A 16,090-nucleotide genomic window follows, 5' to 3' on the forward strand; every position below is an offset into this window, starting at 1 on the left:
GTTAGCCCAAGGGCATTATGTATTGTCCATACAAGCATTGCATGGAATTGAAATTGTCAATGTCCTATCGGTCTAGAGATGTCATACATAGTGATGTCATTCCATAACTTCAACAACTCATCAATTAGGGGCTCAATATACTCGTTCATATCTTTAACTTGGTATTTACCTAGCAATTGAATGAACATAGACATTATGTAATTATTATAACCATTTTCATGCACTATTTATAAATTAATTTAGATAACTATAAAAAAAAAATACCTGGCACAATCATTGACAACATTATGTGCTCCCTCTTTAAGGACATCCAAGGAGGAATGTTATTGTTAATAACAAAAATAGGCCATACTGAGTAAACATATCTCATATCTCCATATGGATTGACACCATCTGCCGCCAATAAAAGTTTCAGATTACAAGGTTCTTCTTTAAAGTGTGACCATGTTTCTTCTATCTCTTTAAATGTAGAACCATCGGTAGGCATTCACATAATGTCATCCTGACTTCTATTGCATGCATGGTAATCCATAAATTGTGCCAAGCTAGCGCACCTGAATAATTGTTCCAGTCGTGGAATAATGGGAATGTACTGAAGAACCTTGTGAGGCACTTTTTTTGTTATTTGATCTGACCGATATCTACTAATATGACAATCAAGACATTCTGTTGCAAATTCATGTTGTTTATGATATAGAATGTGATCATTGGGACATGCATGTATTGTCTGATACTTCATTCCAATCTGATCCATAATGTTAGATAATTCTCGGTACGAACGAGGCAAAATGTTTGATGGTGGTAACAAAAACTCACTAATCAACCTACAACAACAAATATGCATTGTTAATATAATGAATAGTAATTATATGCTAACATTGAAGATGACAAAAATGACATACCTTAGCATATGTGATATTGCTACATTGGATATGCTATTTATAACATTTAAATTCACCAACAACACTATAGCTGATAGTAGAGTTGTTTGGGAGCTTGGGTATAAGGGCTCGTGTGCCTTCTCAAGTAAAGGTATATCAAGACCATCTTCATCATTATTATCAGATTCACTAGTACCATCATTGTGAGCCTCTTCATCACTTGCCCCAATACCATCTTCTTCAATCATGTCCTCTGGCACATTATCATCTTCTTTCATGGGAGTGTTATCCTCAGCTTGGATATTCACACCTCCATGTTCCTCCAATAGGAAATCCACATTCAACAATGGACAAAAATCGTGGCCCCCTTCAACATGACCATATTGCCTACAATGAATCTGGGCTGTTGTGATTAGAATTCTTTGATTCTTTAAACCCTTGCACTTTTTGCAAGGACAATAACATTTATCAGGTTTTTTTTTCAGAATTGAGCCCACAATGTAGCCATTGTCTCATTATTTTCTTCTAGATTCATATTGTCAGGTGTGGTCTTTCTTCACAAGAAAATATACCTACAAATAAATTGGACATGTTTTGATTAATGTTTATATCTGTACATATGGTTTTTGTTAATTAATGTTTTTAAATGTAACTAAAATGATTACAAACATATCAAAAAGGACCTTCACAGGGTCTTATTGCATCAACTATTCTAACATGGTCATGTTGGTTATCTTGAGACCTTAATTTCTTCTCATGCCTTCAACCTTGACCTTGATGCTCCTACATCATTCTCCCAAGGATCAAGGAAAGTTGGATCATCATGGAATTGAGTAGGCAGACCTTCTAGGAAGTTGCAATACTTCAACGTTGTAAGTGTCACATCAATGCAATGGGTACTAAACAAACAATTTAAGTTGATAAGAAATGGTTGTTATGAATTCAAATTGTAAGCATCACCTCAATGCATTGGGTATTAAACAAACAATTCAAGCTGATGAGTATGGGTTTTTATGAACCACAACTCATGAAATATGCATTAAGTTCATACCTGCTATTTACAATGAGTATGGGTTTTTTTTCTAAGAACATACCTGTTGTTTACAGTCAGTAAGTTTCTATATCCTCTAACAAATTTGAAGCAATGAGCCAAAGTCACACGGTTGAAGATGATCATTGTCCCCTCAAAGTGCCATCGTTTGATAAATTGTTGCATTGAAATATGATCTAGAAAGGGCCTTTCCACATAGTATTTTGGCACTATTTGGAAATCATTGATCATGTGGTTATTGTAAAGAGGCTAAGGACCAAACATGGAATCATGGAGATAGTGCACGGATGTACAAGGAAAATTTGTTTCTCTTTAGCTACTAATCTTTCTTTGTGCTTGTCAATTAAAACATTATTTTTAAACTTGATCTTAATACTTTTTATAATCAATGGCTTTCTTTCCAATGTCTATCTCTCGACTCAACACATTTTTTCAAATTTCTTTCCTTCTTGCTTCATCATAAATACTTGGTTCACAAGCACTTATGGTGTTCTTCTTGCTAAGATTATGAAGTGGAGAATGACTTTCAATCTAGATAATCAAATGTTTGGCTCAACTTTTTTGGGTAAGTGTGATGATATGTAGTGCACTATAAATTTTATCTTCAATGAAAGGATTAGTACCTCTAATTTTCAAATGGCAACCAACCAAAACTAGCTAACAATCTAACCTAAAAAATACATTTTATGCCAAATTCCAATCATAGTTAAAGACATTTAGGTATTGGAAATGGCAAGATTATGTCTTATTTTAGATATGCAATAAAATGGGCAAGAAATGTGGAAGAACGTTAAGTTTTTATCCACCAAAACATGAGTAAAATTGTATAAACTGAATGTATTTTAAAAAATAATGTCAATTCTCTTCAAAAGAAATATTTTTCATGCAACTTACTTGTTGAAGATATTTCGAGTTCAGCAACTCTTTAATCACAGGATCCACAATAGTTGGAAGCTTTGACCTGTCTGTCAACTCTGGCTTGGCCTGCAGCAACAAAAAATTCTTAGTATATGCATCTCAACATTTAAAAAATTCATCAGGAAATTAAAGTCAGTTACAGCCTGTAAATTAACTTCCATTTTTTTCTTCTTTAACATATTCGAAAATCAAGTACAATTAATAGGAATACAAGAGCAAAACTTGGAATTCTACTAATGTCATCAATGTTAATCTTGGGTACTAGTACAAAGCCAGTAAGAAATCTACAGTTGTACCAACCAAGATATTTACAAGACTTCATCACAAAAGGTTCATTTAGCACAAAAAAAATTCAAAAATATTGTATATATACACTCTTTGATGTTGTCAAAGGGAACAATTATTTTAATGATGTTTTACGTAAGAATTGCTAGAGGAAATGATAAGCATGAAATATATTCAAGTTTTGACACTAAGGAATTGAAACATCCAAACTTAGGAATCACCTAGAGTATTTAAATTCACTCGAATTATGCCTTATAGCTTCTTTGAAAAAAAATGATCTAGATATTCAGTGGTATCTTAAGTACTATATACTAGTGCTTGCACCAAGCATAGGTGCAAGAGTATAGTCGATAGTAGCATGCAGTTGATCATTTTAGAAATGTGGCAGCTAGTAGCATTGTTTTATAGAAAAGCCCTATACTATTATTTGGTAGGAAGATAATTAGAACCAAAGTAAACATGGTGTGCACAACTAGCATCATTTAATTGTTTTCTATTTTGAGGTGTAGAATATTTGGTGGATCTTAATTTTTGTGGAAACTATTTTGAGCAAGGATATGCTAAAAATGAGTTCTTCTTCTACAACCATAAAAACATTATTAGATTCACCATCCAAACTATTGAGTTTCAACCAAATATCAATATGTAGTTTACGAACAATTGGCCTAAATGGTTGTTGTTATAATTGAGAATAACACCGAGCTTGATTTGATGAGTTTTTTTATTGACTCATAAATTTTCTAATAATCCAATAGATTAACCCATTGATAAAAAAACATGGAAACTCATTAGCTTTTATTGTGGAGTTAGATCTCAACATTGGCTCTAGTATTTCTTTAGTTGGGAATCATGCATTGGTTACATCTAGAATATCACTAGCTATTGCAGATGATGGAAGTGATACTATGTATGAAGCTTCTAATATAGGAACTTCATGAGAAGATAGAGATCATTTAATGGAGATTTGGTGATGAAAAATGGGATCTCTAAAGATGAATAGAGCTCATTGAAGTTAAGAGGGCTCATCAAAGTGTTTGTTGAAGTGTCCTATGTGTTTTTTGACAAGTAGGATTGGTTATAAAGTGTAATGTCCTCATTTTAGCTCACCATGGTTTATGTTTGGATTGACCTATTATTGGCCCTCGTAGGTTAAGGCTAATGGCTAGAGGGCCCCATCTGGAAAAACAAGAGGATCTTTCCCTTCTATAGTACAGAAGTGTTTACGATTGCTCCTTGTTTATTTTAGTTAGGTACACTTACAATTTATAGTAAGTTATGTATCCAACATTTCTACATTTGGCAAGGCACCTGGACCGATCTCAATGCAGTGACGACCCTTGACACTACTGATTTTATCAAATATTCAGGGAATTACTAGTTATAGTAGGTTAGGAGTTAATAGAGAGAACCATTAATATTGTTAGTAAGGCAGTTGGTTGTGCGATGGAAGCAATGGTCGACCAACTGGTTCAGATGAGATAGAGAGATGATGAGTAATCAATGAGATATTAAAATTATAGTAATAGTAATAAAGCTATTTATAATGGTTATATTGTAAATTTATTACTTATCTTCATAAAGTATTATTGAGGAGCCATTATATTTAATGGAAAAGTATGCCTTTACTAATGACATAACTTAATTCAAACACAAAAAATAGTTATAAAAGTCATTAAAGTGACATATTGGTGAAGCCTCATGAGTCAAACTTTATTGAGGAATTATAAAAGCCCTAGATATGAAATTGATTGATTTTTTGTTTATGAGATTTAAATTTTATATTGGATGTTCCAGGGAAGAGTGCAATGTGACCTAGGGTTTTATATTGGATATTTCAGGGAAGAGTGCAATGTTGAGTTACAAAACATTATATGACTACTCTGAGTCTTTATTGCATTCAAAGCATGAAATTTAGTACTGGTCCTAACTTTTCATAGAAATCAAACCATGGATTTTGTATTGATTGATTCTAAGACTTTATATTATTCAAACCATGGATTCTAATGTTAATTCTAGGTTTTTATGGCATTCAAAACATGAGTTGTAGAAGAATTTATATGGTCTGAAGGGATGCTGCCCCACACTTCTCGTCACCACCCTTGTAGTCATTGTTCTTGGACTCCTGGGATATTATTATTGGGTAAAGCTTAAACGGTCTTGAATTTTTTTGTTTGCTTTTGCTATTTGGGGTTCCTTGGAAAGGGAGGAGATCCTGGCAGTGACAAGCCCAAAGTTTAGATTGTTGTTCCTTCTATGGCTTTTGGTGGAGCATTAATAAGTTTTGTTCATTCTATGAGAAGAAATACACATAAGAAAATAAATTCATTCAAAAAAGCTGTGACAACTTATCATGACAGACAAAATGGAGATGATACCTTCTATTTGGAAAATAAGTAAATATCTCCAAGGAAATACCAAATTCAAACTCATGCTCAGGTTGCATGTGTCAACATTCCCCATCGACCTTAGTCGCAAGGCTAACTAACTTATCAAGAGTGTGTATCCCACAAATGAAATTGGTATAAATGTTACAACCACCAAAATTGGAGGGCATGGAAATTTAGTCATCACTATCCTATGTAGTACACTTAATTTCATATGTTGGAATCATTTTGTGACTTGTACACATGATAGTCCAATAGTTTTTAATGTCATCTTCATCACAATTTTCTATGATAGTCTAATAGTTGCAGGTGGCATCTTCATCACAATTTTTCCATGATAGTTTTGTTGGTCTGAATTTTTGCATAATCGAATTCCTTTGTCCAAGGTATAGAAGAATTCAGATTGGGATCCACCTATGGTGAATAGGGTTTCTAGCCAAGTCATATTTTTTAGGTCTTTGAAGAAATTTTTTGTCGAAACCCTAGGTCTTGTTTTCTTTTAAATTTTTCGGGCGTGAAACTAAAAATATGCAAAGATTCCCATCCTTTTCAAACTTTCCACGCCCTGAGTCACATTTTTTCTTTTGTGTTTCTGACTGCTCGATCCCTAAAAGATATTTGGAAATCGCTATCTTGCTATGAGAATATACAAGTATTTTACCCTTAGCGACATAGTGACCACCACTAAGCTGAAAAGCGATACCGTCAAGTGGAAATACGGTGACCGAAGATTGTATTGTTTCAGAGATATTTCATCACGTTTATAATAGACATGTCAGAACCTGAAAAGGAATTACAACATTGAGGTACAAAAGGCGTCAACAAAAATCTTAGCTTTTCTGATTAGTTGCTTTGTCTCTATCGAAGAAATTGGGCACTTCGCCGTTAGTGACATGACGCCTTCACCAAAAATAATGGCCGACAGTCACTTTTAAATTTTTTGATGATTGTAAGTTTTTTTAGGCTGCATGGTGCACGTGATGTTTTATTATGTGTCAGATGCATTAATGAGGGTAGTTATGACTTCACTCACCTTTATCTTTCTGACCTTGAATTTTGATGAGTCACCAAAAATCTCTATGTCACTATTAGAGAATTGGTGTCTCTCGTCGTTAGCGACATAGTGCCTAGATAGAAAGTAGTACGACGACAAATTTTTTGAGTAAGTGGGTCCCAGAAAGTACTCCATCAGATATCAATTATAAAGCTTTGGAACATGCTAGCATCTAATGGGCTACACGTATATGCCAGGAAAAGAAAAGACACCAGGATTTGCTATGTCACTATCGGGAACTTGTTCTTCTCACCGTTAGCGACATAGCGCCCGACCGAGAAATAAATAAATATGGGCCCCAAGCAGTAGGTAATATAGCCAAGATTTCATCATGTCATCAATGATTGGACCCACGCCCTATTCACAAAATACATGAAAGACTCTGATCGTTAGATCTATCTCAGATCCATGATCGTCGCTATATCGCTATAGCGAGTTGCATGAAGGTTACGAATAGCAACATGGTGACAAGGGGCCCACCATATTTCTTTTGAGAAATGCATTAAATGTCATCTGCATGATCAAATCAAGATCAATGATGGGTGCTATCTCATTATGGCAAGGTGCTCACTCTTTATGTATAGCGAGATAGCGCCTAAGTGACATGTGTCCTCAGAGTTCTTTGGGTCCAGTTCAGAGGCGCCAACAATGAAGGAAAGGTACACATGGAAAATTTTCATTAGGTTGACTGCCAGCTTGTCAAGAGGAACATGAGTCATCTTTGCTTGCATCCCTGGATTGTAGGATTTCTCATAAATCCACAGTGTAAATTTGAATATAGAAGGTGATGCCACCCTATGCATTTATGAGAGATGAAAGCTTCACGTGTGAAGAAAAATAGAGTATAATACTAAAGATTTTCTTAATTCCACTATACTTGAATAAAGATTCAGAGCATTTCTAAGCAAAAACAGTTGTTGAGAAGACCGTTTTGGATTCGGTAAGATTGTGAAGCAGTCTGTTAACAGAAAGATTGCAATAACACTGAGAAGAACTAGAGAAAAATTCAAAGTACTTACATTATAATCCTTCTGCTATTTCAATTCCTTCGAGAGTTAATTAAAATGGCTCCAAAACAGAAAGTGTTTTCTGGTCAAGAGAACTATTTGGATAGGAATGTCCACGATGATTTGCTTGAACTACTCCCTTCTTCCACTGTTGAAACTGTAGAAGTTAAGAGGATAACTTCATTAAACCCTAGGCTGAAAATAGCAGATGGGCTATATGACAAAGGAAATTGGGTCAGGGATGCAACAACTTCATAGACTGGTCTTGTTTTATTCAAAAAATGGTTTTTAGAGAGGAACCTTTTTGCCCCACATGCCAACATTTGGAATTTTGGTCTACAAAAATCAGTGGTTCCCAGTGTTTTCATGGATTATGATCTTTTGGAAGCTGTAGCTAAGAATTACGACCAAGCCCTCAGGGTAGTGAGGAGAACTGATGGTGAAATCTTGATTACAATCAACACAAAGGAGATTAGGGAAGTTTTGAATTTAAGGCCTGTCACTGATTATCATGTGCCCATTGATTTGAAAGGGTTAGAAAATGAGTATATGTCTAAGAGAGATGCAGTTAGGCAAGGAGCGTTGAGCACACACATAGGTAGAATTGGAACACTGCCAACAATAACAGCATCCTCCAGGGAGCCTTTCAAAAGGGCATACTTCAATTATAGGGCTATAGAAATATATAGGTCCTTGTGTAAAGTTTTTGGGAGAGATGAAGAAGAGTTCATGCTTGTGGATTTTATGTATATGATTACTCAGATTTCCTCTTTTGGTGTGGATATAATTTTTGATTTTACTTCTTACTTAGCTGAGGAGATTCACATTGGACCGATTGGAATTGCTAAGGGTAAGGTGGAAAAAACTTTTGGCCATTATTCTTTGTTAATGCACATGTTCTTATTCAAGGGAGTAACATATTTTAGTAAAGAAATGGAATTAGACAAAGAAGAGAGTGGGGAAGCATTACCAGTTCAATTGTGGAGTGCAGAAATGACTTGGGATGCAGAGAATGTCAGTTTTGTTAGGTTTGATAGGTATTTCACTTCAAAGCTGAGATGCCTCCTATTAAGGGACAATCCCAGAATCCCCAAAGCATTAATGAATCTCATTAGGCCTATGGACAACCCAAGTAGTTTGAAAGTTTCACATAATTGGGGAGATGTCATTCTATATTTTTTTTCTACTATATTTAGAATATATGGTTTTAAAGGAAACCCTCACATACTACCCTACCAAGTGCCTTTGAAGGTAGGAGTTGCTAAGATATTGTGGCAGCTGGGAGGAGTGGAGGAATCCCTTCTATTGAAAAGACAAAACGGGTCAATTTTTCCTACTTGCACAGTGGCTCATCATTTTGTAATCACAAAATGAGGTTGGCTTTCTCTACACAAGATTTTGAATCCTTATAAGATGGCCACTTCCCATCCTCATTTTTGTGATTCTGAAGGATTTTATCATTTGGCTCTGAGGCAGAGAATTAAGCTTGGTAAAATTGAGCATGAATTTTATTTTTTTGAAGAATTAATAAGGAATGAGTACTCCTTACAGGAGCAAGAGACTAGGAAAGAAAAGTGGAAAGTCTTCTAAAATTTTGGATTTCATTCATTGTTTTGATCCAGATTATAGTCCTTTGGATGATGCAATTACAAATGTAGATAAGATGAGAAAACTTATGAATAATTTTCCTGAAATAATAGAGGCAATGAATGAAAAGAAGTAATTCCTTATTAGGTTCTACCCGGATAAGGCCAGGGAAGTAATGGGAAGATTGGGTTTTACTCCCAATATAAGGGTAGGTCAATTAGCTATCCAAAAAAGGTCGGGATATACTATTGTTCAAAATAAAAAGAAGACAGTGGACAAAGGAAAACAAATATTTGAGTCCACTAGTAGGGTTTTGGAAGAGAGACCTACTGAGACCTCCCCTAAGAGGAGGAAAATAATAAGAGAGGAGGATTCTCATGTTGAGGAGTATTGACCTTCCCAGAACCCTTTGAGAACCGGGGAGGAGCAGCTCACTATTGAGAAAATTGAACAAATTGGATCACAAGGGGGAGTTTTTGTCACTCAAGTAGAGATCGATGAAGGGAACCTCCTCTACCAAGCCTTGAGCTGATTGTAGCTGATTTTAAGGGAAGGGAATTGGACCCTATTTTGGAACAAGCCAACCAGCAATTTTTGTCAGATGACAGTTTTGTAAGGTCTAGGGCTTTCCATCAATTTTCTTGGAGGGAAAATATCCACAATTTTGAGGAAAGATGTAAGAACATGAAAATAGAGCATCCAAAAATGGATGAAGCCTCCATCCAAAACCAAATAAAGGAGCAAATGATGCAAGAATTCCATAACATTACCCCTGAGGAGGGAAGGCAAACGGTAAAAACTTCTAACATACTATTGTTGCCTAACTGGGATATTGTAGATGCATTGATTTTCAACTCTGTTTCTAATAGACTGGAGTTACAAGACCCAAATAAAAATGAATTTGCGGGGATTGATTTTAGTGATGATCAAGCTGCTCTTGTTATGTGGTCATTAAGAAGAGGATCTAGGATTTTATCAACACAGCTTGATGGTTTAGGACTGATAGGGAATATTATTGTGAGGAGAGTTGTTGATACCTCACACGTACAGGCAGCCCACATGAATGTGGATTATTCTCAGTTTTCCTTGGCTACTGCTAAAAGGGAGGAAAAGGAAATGTTTGAATTACAAAGTAAATATGAGGCGGTTGTGGATGCCTATAATAAAGAGGTAAAAAGGAGAGTTGAGCTTGAGAACAAGCTACTGGGAAAATAAACCAGGCCTAAAATAACATACCCTCGCCCCCCTGTTGAACCTTTCAAATCTACCCCCCTCATTGAAATACCAGACACACCCCAAGGGCCACAATATTACACTGCTGAGGATTTTGAAGAAGAAAAGAGTAAACTGTGGGCCTTACATGTAGAGCTAGAATATAAATATGAAGATAAACTAAGAACAACTCTTACATATTTAGGAGACAAGGTTGAATGGCCACTAATCCATGATCAATTGGCCAAGGTGATTAACATCTACAAGGAGTTTAAAGTAGATGATGAGGCTCTAAAGCCTATTGTGAACAAATGGGTGAGAAGGGAGAAAGAAATAACCTTATTGTGCCTATCTGTTATAAATAATTCTCGTGATCAGATTGATAAAAGCTTTGACATTGTTTCTGATCTTGCTGATTTTGATAGCAAAAGGATACATTTACAGAAGATAATAATAGGCTACTTAGACAAATATAAGAGCCAAAAATTCAATTTATTTCCTCATGCCCTAGATAAGAAAAATAGTTTGAAAAGCAAAGAGGAATGGGCGAAGGAACTTGATGATTTATTTTGTTTAAAAGAATGAATCAAGTCATAAATGAAATAGGGCATGCACAGTGGACCACCACAACAGAAGAAATGGTGAAAGACAAAATATTCTTTGATTCTTTAAAACAAGAATTTGTTGATATTGATAATGAGGCTAATCATATAATAAAGAAACAAAAGGATATTTTGCAATTCAATTGGCCAGATGACACATTATTTGATAGGTGGATGGCAGAAATGGCTTCTAGTGAATAGTTTGATGTAGATGAAACTGACAGTGATGAAGTGGAGGGTGAGGAAGTCCAAATCATTGATACTATCACTACTCAAACCCAATCAAAAGAAGAAGACAAGAAAAACTTGTCACTTTCAGTTGCAGAACTGGGACCACAAGATGCCAATACAATTAAAGAAAAGGAAAAGGTAGAAGTTGTCCTTACCATGTAGAGTGAAGGTGGTGGAAGCTTGTAGGTGGAGGTTAATGTGCCCTCATCAAAACAAGCTTCATCAGTGGCTAATTTAGTAGTTACATATGAAGATAAATCAGATCAATAGCCAACTCAGTAACATCAGAACATGTAATAGAAGTTGACCCATCGAAAGGAATGATTCGATTTTGATATCTTTTGTTACCCATAGTTTTGTCATTTTTTGATAGGTGTATGTAGATATTCCTTGTAAAAGACACCTGTCAGTTTCTCTTAGCCTAAAGCTTGTTGCATTTCACACTATATAAGTGAAATTCTAGGGCAAGAGAAAAGGTCCAAATTCTATTTGCTAAGTGATACACTTAGTCTATTTTCGGTCCACCATTTTTGAGCAAAAAATTGTGATGTATTTTCTCTGTCAGATCTTGAGAATACATGAATATAGAATGATCTGTGTTTCTTTCTGAAGGTTATTCTGAGTCTATTGTAAATTGTATACAATTTTCAAGGAAAATGAATAAAAATTATGAACTATCCCCATATCAATTCTTTCTGAACTTTGTCTCCTTTTGATTACTTTGTTATCTTGATGTTGTATAACTAAAGGCTTGTACAATTGAATGCAGTTCAATTAGGTTGTATATTTTTTTATCATGGCTATTAATTCAATGGATTAAGTAAAAGCTTTGATGAATTTGATAAGGTTGTTGCAGTAGTGGAAAGGATTTTGAATGATGATTTCTAATAAGAATTGCTGATAAAATTTGTTGTAAGGAAACAAATTAGATCTAGAGATTTGTAGTAGACTCTGAACCCCAATGGATTAGGCACTGATCAAATTTAATCCAAGTGAAAGAGAAATGTGTTACACATGATTGTCAAAATGCAAAATTATAATCAACTTTACTTTTATTTCCTGTAGATCTTCAAACCTGGCCTCTACTTGTTTGCATGGAATGTTTTATCTTTAGTTAGCCATTATTGTTGAGAAAATCTATAGACCTATAGAAGATTTTTGGCCATATCTGTTATATGGGATGTGTTTATTAAAGTATCAAGAATTGTACATGTATTGGAGAATTTGAGATGAGAATCAGAATGAAACTAAGATAATTCTCATATAGTTTTCCTAGTCTTGTATCATCCCTGGGTATACCCACCCTGGTTTTATAGAGCCAGAAGAGTAGAAAACCACCCTTGGTTTTGTAGAATTTTGGCCCAAATGGTGTGCACATACAATTGATAATAAGAATTGGCTAGTCTTTAGACTGTGTGAGTATTGTCATCTTGGTATTAAGCATTTTGTTGCTTACTAGTTTTAAAACACCAACAAGTTTGTTATTCATCCAAATGGAAACCCTTGTAGGAAGACCTAATTGCAATGCAACAATTAAATGTAATGTTGAAATATAGGAGAGAGATTCTTTTCATTGAACTAGAAGATAAATCATCTTCTAACAAAATGATAGACTTTCAGTGAAGGATGTAAAGTACATCAATTCAATTATAGTCTAGTAAATTTAGGTGCCATCTTCATCATAAGTTTTTGAAGATAGTCTAGTATTTGTAGGTGTCATCTTCATCAAAAAAATTCCATGATAGTCTATTAGTTTGAGTCATCTCCATCGCAAGTTTTCCATGGCATACTTGTAGTTAGAGGTGCATTGAAGACCTTTTATCACTACATGAGCTAGTAGTAGATGGTTATTATTCATTATCATCATCATCATCTAACATAGAATCACATGAATATCATGTTTTATAGCCCACATGGCCTAGGTATTTAGGGTACAACTCCAAGCACTAAACACACCAGATTTCAAATTATTATCTTTATGTGTTGATGTTTAAGTTGAATGTTCTAGAGTTGAAGAGAGAAACACACTCAATTTTTTTTCTTTTTGTTCTTTTTTTGAATATGAAATTGTTGTCTAAATGATACAAGCTAAAGTTATAATGCCATTTTGAGAGCAAGTTTTACATCAAAGCCATTCACCCAAGGCAAAATCCATCAAGAACACCATTGAAGCTAGTTTGAGAACCAAAAGCCATCAACCATACCCCTTATAATGCCAAATTGAGAGCTGACAAAGCTACCAATTTTCCATTTACTCATCCCCACCATTGACCAACATTCCAAATGATAAATCTGCATCTACACACTTTCAATAAAATGAAACAACAAGTACATTACATTCTTTTTGCAACTAGACTCTTTTTAACACTTATCATCAAAACATCACTGAGAAAAAACACTTGAGCGGAGACTCTCCCATTTATATTATGCAACAATGGCTGAACTTTGGCATAAAAAATAATAATGATAGTAATAGTATTCACTTCCATCTTCAATATTATCATAAAAAAACTACAAAAAAAATACACATGTACCTATGGAAATATGCTTGAAGAGAAATCCCTCTCCTCGACCACCAAAGATGCAGGTGTGATTGGAGGTCATGAATGGAAGAGCTTTTGAAGTTGAGCACATCAGGAAGAATGAAAGAAAGACAATATTGAGAGTTTTGAACTACTATTCCTCCCCCCCTATATTGATGCAAATGCAGGGGACCCTTTCATATTATTCCCAGGGCTAGCAGGCATCATTAATCAAGTGGGTGGAGAAAACCTGAAATGAAACTGGGCTCAGAGAAAACCATGCAAAAATGCAAAGATAACCATGCGAAAATGCTCCAAAAACATAAAATGAAACTAGGCACAAAAAATGTAATCGGGCAAATGTTTTTTGAACTTTGTGGATGTATAAGCCCTATGTTGGTCAAAATTTCAACCAACACAGGTCTTATATGTAAAAAAATGAAATTTTTTCCTTTACATTTTGACCACCCTAAATTTATTTAGTTGATGGTCAAAATTTTTGGCCAAAAAATGATGTTAAATGTAGTAGTGTCCCTATGTGATTATTAGTTGCAAGCAAGTTAATGCTTTCTAGTTAAGCAAGCCTAATGGTGAAATTTTGCTTATTCCAGTCAATGAAATATATCTCAAGCCCTACTTCTAATGAAAGTTAAAATTTTCATGTACATAGTAGATTAGTTTGCTTCCTATTGTTTCATAGTTTCCAAGAAGTGCACGAGCACATGTGTTTTTTTGCAGAGGTTGCAAAGAGTTTGGGTTCCTAGATTCAGTTGTAGAAAGGCAGTTTTGAAGTTATTGGGTATGTTTTCTATGATTTTAGGGTTTTCTTGGGAGGATCTTCATGACTTCTATAACTCTATTGCCTAATGGATGCACAGGCTATTGGTCTATGCCTAGCTGGCTTGCTTTCTCCTTGAGTCTCCAAATTTGTTGGTCATTTTTGTCTTCCCACCAAAATTGACATATTCAAATTTGAACCTAAGTAAAATTCATATATTCAAATATTAGGGCATGCAAAAATAATCTTTTAGACCTTAGGTTGTGTCATTTCCTAACTATTTTGCATGATTTATTTTCTTTGTGGGCTCGTGTTTCATCCACTATCAGATCAAGATGAATCAATGGCTATCATTATGTTGCTGTTAGAAACTGTAGTCTCTTTTGTCATAGTGAGAAAGTGATGAATTTCCACGTAGCACCATGGGTCCCCTTTCCTTGGTTAGTGCATTCATTAGTTGGTTCAAATTTTTCATCATCTGATCTCCCATGATCAATAAAGGGCAATTTTATCCTCTCTTAAGATGCGAGGACTTTAAGTAATGTAGGACAACACCTCACTGCCATCTAGCAAGTGGGTCCTGTTTCTTTTGTGGGCCATTGGTGAAGTGGATAGGGTGTCAAATGAGCTGGTCTAGGTTCATATTTTTAATTGGTTGATGCTCTGATAGGGCTAACAAATTTCAAGGCTATCATATGGTGGTAGATCAAAGTCTCTTGTTATGTCACTATGGGAAAATGATCGATCTTTAGTTATGGCAACATAGTGAGGATTTGTCACATGTACACAATGGTCCCAATTTGAAGGAAACAATGCTAACCATATTGTGGTTATGGTTAAAAATGTTGTAATCCATTATAGTTAAATTTTGAATTGTAGCACAATCAAGGTGATATAGTGGTCAAACTTGCAAAGACCTCACAGGGTGGCAAAATAAAATAATATTATTGGTCCATTTGTCTCTTTCTGGTTGTTGAACCTATTTGAATATTGATTTTGATTATCTAGCAAGTCAAAAAATGAAGGAAAAGATAGGGTTTTCTTGCGCAATCCAATCTTTTGATCAATCCAACCACTCTAGAGTTATTGCTTCATTAAAAATGATGCAAGGGCATCCCTTTCACTACTTGATTATCTATTTTGAGGGTTCTAGCATTGATTGGCATCATTTCCATCACTTTAGGGTTTACTCCAATCAAAGTTTCCATGATTTTCACATCTCTACAAGTGTACCTGATTAGATCTATTATTTAGATCATCTTGATTGTTCTTTGAGCACATAATGATAGTGGTTGTGAAGTAACTTGAATTAGAAACATCTCAGTTATTCTTGAACTATAAAAGCAAAGTTGTAATTCTTTCTTAGGGTTGACTCTTCTTTGTTTCTCTTATATTGCTCTACAAGTTCACTGTAAATCTCCTTTTCCTTTGGACCTAATTACATTATACCTTATCTCCTTCATTCATTAATGACTATGCAATATCTATTTGCCTCTTCAAATTTTTATGGCTATCTGCAATTTGCACGATTGTATCTCTTTTGACCTAAGAATGATATGGAAGTGAAATCTTTTTTTC

Source organism: Cupressus sempervirens, chromosome 11 (assembly GCF_028749045.1).
Source record: "Cupressus sempervirens isolate cs-2001-9-10 chromosome 11, ASM2874904v1, whole genome shotgun sequence".
In the NCBI taxonomy this organism is placed as follows: Eukaryota; Viridiplantae; Streptophyta; class Pinopsida; order Cupressales; family Cupressaceae; genus Cupressus; species Cupressus sempervirens.